Below are 9,846 nucleotides of genomic sequence, written 5' to 3' on the forward strand. Positions count from 1 at the left end.
GCAAGGATTGGTAGAATCTAATTTTATTAACAAAACTCAATCTAATTGCCAGAAATTCAGATTGTGGTATATTCTTTACTAGGCTTCTCATACAGACCCAATGCAAAAAACAATTACACGAGTATACTATCTATACCTGTATAGATAGTATAGTCTGTATTTTAATAGGTCTTTACTGAGACTAATGTATCATGAGACCAAGAAGTCAGTTTAGTCATATTTTTTTGTGTTGAAACCCCTTTTAAAGGCATTGTCCAATCTTTCTTTGCTAAAGGTTAATGATAAAAAATAAATGATTCTCATTGATAAGTAAAAACATTCAAAAAAAGTTATTTAAAGTACTATATTACCTTTTTCTCTTTTCCCTCATAAAAAGTTTTCATACATGTCTTCTTATTCTTCTGAATCTTGCATTTTATCTATTTATGGCTACCAAAATTAAACTCTATAAATTGTTTAATTTTTTTTTTTTAGTTCTTTAGACGTGAAAGAATTATAAAGGAATGCATAATAAACCAGGTCAGTAAAAAAGGATTTTAAAAACTAATTATGTGATCTTATGTCACCCTAGTTTTGACATGTACAAATATATCTTTCAATTATTTAATTAGTAAGTACTTTTCATTAGTTTATGTATACTGCAGGATTCTCAGCCACACAACTTAATAGCTAGTGAAGCAAGTTTAGCTTATGAAGGACTTGTGTGTCTTGGAACAAAGTGCAAAGGACTAAATTATGCTGTGCTGCTGGTTTTAATTACATATATAATAATATATGTAATTATATATATTTATATATAATTTATATATAATTATAATTTATAAATATAAGTTATAATTTGTATATAAATTATATATAAATATGTATAATTACATATATTACTGTAAATATAAATATATATAATTATATATATTGTAAATACATATATATGTAATTATATATAAATAATCTAGATACACTACAATGATATCTAGATTATAAGAAAGATTTTGAGGAAGCAGTTCCTTGGGTAAATTTCAATTTATGCTGAAAAACTTTAAACGTCTGCTATTTTGCATGAAAGTGAAAGCATGAGGATATTATGTGTAGTGACTTCTTGTGGCTTAAAGCTTATTGGGAAAAAAGAATATTTGTTATTTGCATCTCACTAATATGCCAATGTTTGGTTAGTTACGTTGACTCCAGTTTACTAAGGTAAAAGGAATGGAATATCAGACAGCTCATTATAGAGACAAGTAAGCTCTCCTCCCAAAGTTGAGTGACAGAACAAGTCATGGTGCGTATTGTAATTTTAGCTCTACGGCACATCTTCAAGCTGTCTAGCATGAAATGCTTACTAAGCACTGCACTGTGGATGTCAGAATGCTTCATGGTATGGAAATTAAATAAAGGTAGTGCTATGGTTTTGTGGAGCTAAGTCAACATGACGCATTCTAGAAATCTCTTCTAGATAGATCTTAGTTTTACTTTTTACTTTAAGTTTTGGAGTACATATATTTCACATTTATTGACTAACTTTTTATTAAAAGCACATTTTCTAGGGTGTTCACTGAAAACATCCCTGTCTATTTTTCTGTGATGAGTCGATATTCAGTTCACCTGCCAAGGAACTCAATCGTCAGGAGAGCTGCCCTTTGCAGGGTTAGTGTTTCCTCTTTCGAGTTGTATAGTCAGTTACTATTTTTAAAACACTCAACAAAATGCTTTAAAACTAAATGGAAAGACCGAAAGCAGACATAGTGAAATGAAATGTATTTATTCAACTTTTGTCACTTTTCACTTTTCTTCTGGGATTTAATGCCCTAGTTTAAGAGTGAATTGTACATATAACTCGGTAGCAAATTAACTTCTTCTTTTATACTTTTTTGTAAATGTTCATGTTGATAGTTATAAGGTATGTCATAGGTAAAAATATGCTGTAAACCAGCACTGAAGTCTACAAACTATGGCTCAAAGGTCAAAGGCCAAATTCTGCCTACACCTGTTTTAGTAAAAAAAGTTTTATTGGAACACAGCCTGTTGGCTTATGTAATGTCTGTAGCTGTTTTCGTGCTCCAGTGGCAGAGTTAAGTAGTCTTGCCTGAGATTATAAAGGCTTACAAAGTCTAAATTATTTATTATCTGGCCCTTTACAGAAAAAGAAAATTAGTTGACCACTAGCACATGGAATTGAAAATTTACAAGAAAATATAGGTTTTGCATTTGACATTTTACAAGATGTATAGTGAGAAAGAATGAAAGAATTTATTGTTTCAGATAATTTTTATTTTCTTTTACAGTGAAGAATGTTTGTGTTGTTACTTTAAATTTTTAAAAAGCTGTAAGAATAGCCTATAGCAGAGATCGTGATTAGAGGCAAATCTGAATATGCTGTTAAGTAATTAGTAAGTTTATGTCTCTTTAAAGTAAAATATTTTCTAAAGCGTGCTGTGAGATTGGCATTACAGAGAGACTGAGAATAGAGTTCTGGTGAGTCAGTGAAGTGGCTTCTAACTGTGCAGCTATTACATGCCTGAAAACTGCTCGAATTGAGGTTAGTCTGCAAGCCCTTCCCAGCTTGTTCTTGAAAGGTTTTCAAACCAATAACGGTGTTATAGGCATGGATTCATTCTCTAGCACATACTATTCCCTATGGGTGTCTCAAAGGTAGTCTTGGGACAACTTATATATTTTTTTAATCTGTCAAATATACTTTCCTAAAAAAAGTAAAAGAAACTCATTAGGAAATAAAAAGTATGTATGTGCTGTTACTTAAAAAGAAATTTTGTTATCCTCATGTAGTTGTGAAGCAGCTGTGTGTGTGTATACTTTTGCCTGAACATTCAGGATTAAAGAAAACTGATAGGATTGTGAGGTAATGTGTTACTCTCTAAATTACAGCTTTTCTATAAAATATCTAGCAGGAAGATAATAGGTAATGATGCAATGGCTAACATTACTATTTTCAGAAATTGAAAAGAAATCATGACTTGGAGCCAGTTTGGCATTTTCCTATAAGACATCCTATTTAGAGTGCTGCATCTCAGCTACACAGGCTCTATGGATTTGAATCCAACAGAGAAGATGTAGCTTTCCACAATTTTCTTCAGTTATAAAACCATAATCGTTCCAATGGGCTGCCGTAAGCCTGGGTCACTTAAATTATTTCTGAAGACAGAAGGTGCGCTTCAGGGACATGCCAGGTGGGAAAGGCACCTCTGCATCCCCCACGTACATTCAGTGCAGGTCAGGAACCAGTTACAGAGAGAAATATGTACATGTTGTCAGTCAGCAAACATGACAAAGAAAAATTTTTTGCAAGTCTAAGCTGTTTAGAGTCATAAAATATTTCAATACTCTCTGAAGCCAGTCCTGAAAAAGTGGCTGAATGGGATGTCAAAATGAAGATGTAAGTATTCACATCGAAATATAATTGTTTGAAAGGGTCACCCCTTTATTTGTAGTTAAACAAAATGAGGGATTTTCATATTCAATAAAATATAAGGTTAACTTATATCACATCATGGAAGTGACCATTTTTTCATGTTATTTGCCTCAAAATATAAGATTTATACTCTTCTGAATTTCAATGTTGGAAAACATTGAGGATATAGAGCAGAGGTCAAAATTTGTGACATTGGGACAAATATAGCCTTGTGACATTTTATTTGGTATAATTTTTTTTAATAAACTGGAAAGTCTATTTCAAATTTAGATTGCCAAATTACATTGCCAAATCCCTGTCTCGTTTGAAAGCCCGAGAGATTTTGACATTCATTTTGTCTTTAAAAAATTTTAAAACATAAAAGTTTAAACTATATGCTATTGGTCAAGAAAAAATTCAATTGGGGCAGTGCCTGTGGCTCAAAGGAGTAGGGCACTGGCCCCATATACCGGGGGTGGTGGGTTCAAACCCAGCCCTGGCCAAAAAAAAAAAAAACTGCAAAAAAAAAAAATTCAATTGGTACAGAGTGCTATAAAGAAATGTTCTTGATCCCTGTCTCGTTTTTAAATTTTCTTAAATATTTCCCATAAATTTTCATGCTTTTATATGAATATAAGAATAAAATAAAATGGGACTGTGATGAACATTTTTTCTGTACATAATAAATATTGCTGATTTGTAGGTGTCAATTGCTGTCTCTGTGCTGCTTGACAGGAACTGTGGTCCGTGCAATGGGCTTCACTATGCAAGGAGGGCACCCTGAGAAAACCTCTGGTCACCTCTGTGAGCCTCATGCTACATTCTCCTTGGCCAATTTTTCATTCCTTTATGTGGCCATTCAAAAGTTTTATTCTAGTATGCGTCTGCAAAGTCACAGCTCATTGTCAAAAGTGTGGAGTTATTCAGTTAAATTGACATCATTTGAGTCCTCCTGACCACTTAAAGAGTCAAAGTGGAGAAAGTCTAGAATTCTGACCTCTGTTCTGATATTTTTCCATTTTTTTCCTCTGGGGTATTGAGTTCAAGAGATTTGGGAGCTGATCAAGGAAAAAAATACGACCAAGAGGTGACAGCAGCACGCAGACGTTACTTGGGTAGCGCTTTGGCGGTCCCTCACAGCAGGACACTGCAAGGCCAGGAGTGGGGGGCCAGCACCTAGAAGGAGAGGGCGAAGGGAACTCTTGGGATGGGAGGATGAGAGAGGAGGGCTTATTTAGGTGTCCTCAAACTTTTTAAACAGGGGGCCAATTCACTGTCCCTTAGACTGCTGGAGGGCCGGACTATAGTTAAAAAAAAAAACAAACTATGAACACATTCCTATGCACACTGCACATATCTTATTTTAAAGTAAAAAAACAAAACAGGAAGAAATACAATCACACCGCCTTATGCGGCCTGTGGGCCGCAGTTTGAGGACCCCTGGTAGATGATGTTGCACAGCACAGTGAGTCTCTAGGTCAGGGAACAGCAGGTAGCAGCAGCTTGGGGTATTTTATAGCCCCAGGGTTCATCTTATCTATGACTAGCAGCTGCTGGGTGCGGTTTTGTGGGGTATGCAAAGCAGGTGGGCTCTAAATGACTAAAATCTGCTTATTTGAGCTTCACTTGAAACAATTGGATGTCTACAAATTTGGGTTTGTCACCAGTGGACTTTGGGGCTAATTGGTCCAGCCTGCAATGAAGTAAACAGCGCAGGACCAATGTGCAGAGACCATCTTTGGCTATTTATGTATCAGCCGGGCCACACAGGTTGTTTGTGTGTGTGTGTTTTGTCATTATAACACACTCCAAATACACTTAAAAGATATTCATACCTGTTTGTATGCACACATATATACCTATACATTGCACATAAAATATGGATACCAATATAATATATAATGTGTAGACATCATCTAGATTTTTTTAACCTTATCATTTTGTCATAAATGCTTCAATTTTTTCAATTTTTTATTAATTTTTAGCTAAAATCATAACTGTACACATTTGTGGGGTACAATGTGGTGGATTTGATATACAATATGGAATGCTTAGATCAAACTGATTAACATAGCCATCACTACACTTACTTATTATTTATGGCAAGACATTGAAAATTTAATCTTAACTATTTTCAAATATATCCTTGCATGGTGCACATTAGGTGAGAGCTTCAAGTTGTTTGAAGGAATAAATCACCAGAGTTAAATTCCTCTGTACCCCTCCCTAAATCTGTTCACCTTCTTGCCTTCTTTGGATACATATACTTAGTATATGTCATGTAAAAACAATTTATAAAATTATTTTGGGATGATTTAAAACTTTATATAAATAAGACTATGCTGTACATAGCCTTCTAGCACTCTATTTACTATTTATGAAATGATTAAAACAAATCCAATTGGTATCTGTAGATCAGTTTTATTTGCATTTATTGTGAACTAGTATTTCATTGCGTGAATAGTAACATTATTTTTAAACATTTCGTATGTTGACCATTTATTTCTAGGTTTTCATTTTTGCAAATGATGCTATAGAGAACATTTCTGGACATGTCTTCTTGATGTAAATGCTTCTACTTGGCTATTCCATTTAGTTCTGGAAGTAAATCTTCAAATATTTCCCTAACACCTCTTGTGTGCAGTTCTAGGATTTTATTGCAATTACATAAAATTCCTATTCTTGATAAATTTATAAATGTTACGTCTATTTAAAAATAAGAATTCATCTAATTTTTTATAAGATTAATCTCACCTGTCACTTTATTAACTTTAAGTATATTTCTAAGATAGACATATCATGATATCATTGCTTGATTATTTTCCCCAGTATTTGGTTTTGGTAATACCCCAAGGTGCACAGGCAGATGCCAATGTCTGAGTTTTAGTTTTGTCTTTAGGAAAGTATTGCATTAAAAAGCCTTCCTGAATTGCTAGCACTGTCACTTGCTCAGTTAATGATTTATTAAATATATCAGAGCAATTAGAAAAATGAGATTTTTAAAAAATGTTTTCCACTAAAGCTCAAGTAATTTAAGTCACTCTCCTAAGAGATATATGTTGGAAGAAATCATAAGTGGCAGGCACAAGATATGAGAAGGATAATGATCAGTGTAAGCCGATAACTTCTAATGGGAAATATATACAGAGCTTTGAAATTGCATTCCAAATCACTTTCCCCCCCCAGCATTTAATGTATGTAACAAACAATGTGGAAAGTGGTTAGCTAAAACAGGTAGTTTGAAAATATTTTAACAATTTTATCTAAACAAATGTCAGATTTTTTTTTTTGAAAATGAAAAATGTTAAGTATAATAAAAGTGTGTATTTATGCTCTCGGCAGCCAAATGTGCTTTTTAATGGAATTTAAATAAATGGAATTTTTATGACAAAAAAAGCAACAGTAAAAGCAGTGATTATGTTTTTCATAGTTCATTTGCCTTCTTTGCCCTGCAGACCTTGTGTGGAGGAAAATGAGATCCTGAGAGCAGTCTACAATGTCATCGACTCTGAAGAAGGGCTCAGAGACCCATTGGTGTTTAATGACCCTTACTGGCCTATGCAATGGGAACTGGTATGATCTTCAGAAATAGATGGTTCTTTGGCAATGTTAAAAAATATTATTTTTGTCATGTTTTAATGCAGTAGACAAACACTTTTATGCACTGCCTGCTTTTATCTATTGGTTTTGCAGAGAGAGACTTAGCAAACTTTTGATGAAATATTTCTGCAAGCTTATTAATGAGCACTAATCCTTTTAATTTGATTACATCCTTAGGGTTTGATTTAGTCTGTAAAAGACACCAGTAAAAAACCCAAGACATTTAAATTTAAATATTAAATATAATTTCATTATATAGAAATGTTGTTGCCATTCAGGCTTGAAGTTTTTGTCCTTGTATAATGCAGAGTATATTCTATATTCCATCAGTAATGAGAGAGCTCCTCTTTGTCTTTATGGATTAAGTGAGTAAGTGTTAGAATATTGCACAACAAAGTTTTTTTGTAAAGCTTATTGTGTTGGATATCTTGGGACCACATTGCCCTGTCTTTTATAGAAGACTGTGATAATGAAAAGGACTGAGAAAATTACATGTAATTTTTTCTAGGGTAAATAAGTAAAAAAAGTTGCATACGTACCCCTGAAGATTTTAAGAGGAAATACTTGAAATGTGGAAATGCTTATGTGATGATATTGGAGAGAAATTGGAAACTTTATTATAGCCAGGCTTTCCATAGGTCTGTAAATTACATTGTGTCAGAGAGGGTCAAATGTAAAATGTGAAAAATGTTAAGTCCGGTTTATCATTTTAATGGATATCCCGAGGTGAAAAGTGGGAAACGTGGGGTAGCTCCTTTTTTATGTTGATCATTGACCATTACCAAGCTGACATGAGCTGAAAACTTCATATTGGAAAAAGTCTAGTTTAATTTTCTGTAGCTTCAACTCATCTTTAAAAAAATGAAACATTGTTTAGAAAACGCTAAGAGATGAATGTGATGAAACTTCACATTTTAAGCAAACAAAAAACTCAAGCAGAAAAAGTTGAGGATTACTTGAATTCCCTGGAGGTGAGGTAACCACAAACAGGAGAATGGCCTGGAGTTAATCAGGATGGTGAAAGCGAAAGAGAGAAAGAGCAAGTGAAGAAGAAGTGAGGGAAGACGGCTATACGGTGAAGGGGGTGTGAGATAAGGGGAAACGCTTTGCTGTTTTTTGGCTTTTTTGTTTTTTGTTTTTTTGTTTTGTTTTGTTTTTGGCCGGGGCTGGGTTTGAATCCACCACCTCTGGCATATGGGGCTGGCGCCCTACCCCTTTGAGCCACAGGCACTGCCCTTGTTGGCTTTTTGATCTGAAGAAGTAGCAAAAACTACACTGAGTACTTGAAGATTATGTTCATGACACATTGTAATTAGTGACCTCACAAGAAATACTTTCTTTTATTGACAGTAAAATGCCAAGCCCTCTCTGTACTGAGATCAAGAATTTCAGGAGACACAATGGGGAAAGGAGATGGGAGGTAAGTGATACGGGAAAGAAGAGAAGAAATGAGTAGCAGACGGTCAATAAAATGACAGGGATTAGGCATGGAGACAAGTCTTAGAGACTATTAAGCCATAGATTCTCTTAAAAGCAGAGGACAGAGAGGAGATTGTGACACAGGGCAGGAAGAAGTCACAAATAGGATAACTCTGTATCAGTTTCTAGGGAAGAATCGATACACTTTTTCTGTGAAAGACCAGAGAGTAAATATTTCAGGCTTTGTGTGTGCCACATAATCACCTGTGGCATATTCTTTTTTGTTTGTTTGATTGTTTCAGTCCTTTAAAAGTGTAAAAGCTATTCTTAGTTTAGGGCCAAACAGGTTTTAGGCTGGACTTTATTTTTGTAACTGACACCAGTAGGGAATGGGAACTCCCGGGGTGGGGGGCAGGGGAAGATGAGTCCTGGGAAAGGAGCCCCTCAGACCTAGGTGTCCATCAGGCACTCGGGTGCTGTGCTGTATGACGCTCGCCTTACAACACGCGGCTCAGAGAGGAAAGGCCAAGCCAAGGCACATAAATGTCCATGGTCTTCTGGAGCGTTACTATCTCCAGGTAGCACTGCTCTGGAGGCGTGTCTCACGTATAGAGGAGACGCCTTTCCTGCCCAGGCAAGCTGAATACAAAATTGCAAGGAAAGAATTGCAGTCCATGACTGGATATTCTATATTAAACACATTCATTGCTTTGGGCATTGGCAGTATCGTAGCCAACGAAGTTTCTCTGAGGCGCGATTATTGCTAATTGAAATATATTCATAACTGCAGACCTAAGCTGCTTTGTAGAAGCCGTGCTCTGATCAGAGTATCCCATCTATTTCAATGACAGTTACCCAACTGAATGGGTAAGGTGGGTTGTGCTGCCCTGGTAGGGAATTTAAGAGCTCATGCTGATCATTGTCCCTTCTGTGTTGTTTCAGTTACCAGTTTCTCCCTTCGTTCCTCAGCCGAGCTTCTTGACATGGGAGTCTCTCCTCCTCGCCTTCCTTTGTAGGCCTGGCTACTCTTCAGCCAACAACTCGTGGCATCTGGTGGGGTGGTGACGTCCACTTCCCTGCCCCCCACCCCCCACCCCACACGCTATCCTTAGTCTCTCAGGGTAGTGGGGACTTGGCATTTCTTGTCTTACTTGATATCATCAGTTAGGACTTGTAACTCTACAGATAAAACTCTTGATGATAAAATCAGATTGTCTAGCATAGCATATTAAGTCATTCATCATCTTGCTTTGTGGACTTTACTAGTGTCAGTTCTGGCTGTTTCGGTTCTGGACACAATCTATAGACCAAACAGAACAAACCTCGTAGGAATGCAGACGGCTGCAACTCCGCTCCCAGAGCTCTTTGCTTGTGCCTCCCCAGCATTCCTTCCTGACTAGTTCTGTCCCATATTCCAAACTTCC

The 9,846-nt window shown here is 35.8% G+C and overlaps 1 pseudogene; it reads left to right on the forward strand.

The window, feature by feature from the left end:
- Positions 1 to 9,128: 9,128 nt before the first annotated feature.
- LOC128586857 (uncharacterized) lies at positions 9,129 to 9,289 on the forward strand (annotated as a pseudogene).
- Positions 9,290 to 9,846: the final 557 nt, after the last annotated feature.

The sequence above is a fragment of the Nycticebus coucang genome, chromosome 5 (assembly GCF_027406575.1).
Source record: "Nycticebus coucang isolate mNycCou1 chromosome 5, mNycCou1.pri, whole genome shotgun sequence".
Taxonomy (NCBI): Eukaryota; Metazoa; Chordata; class Mammalia; order Primates; family Lorisidae; genus Nycticebus; species Nycticebus coucang.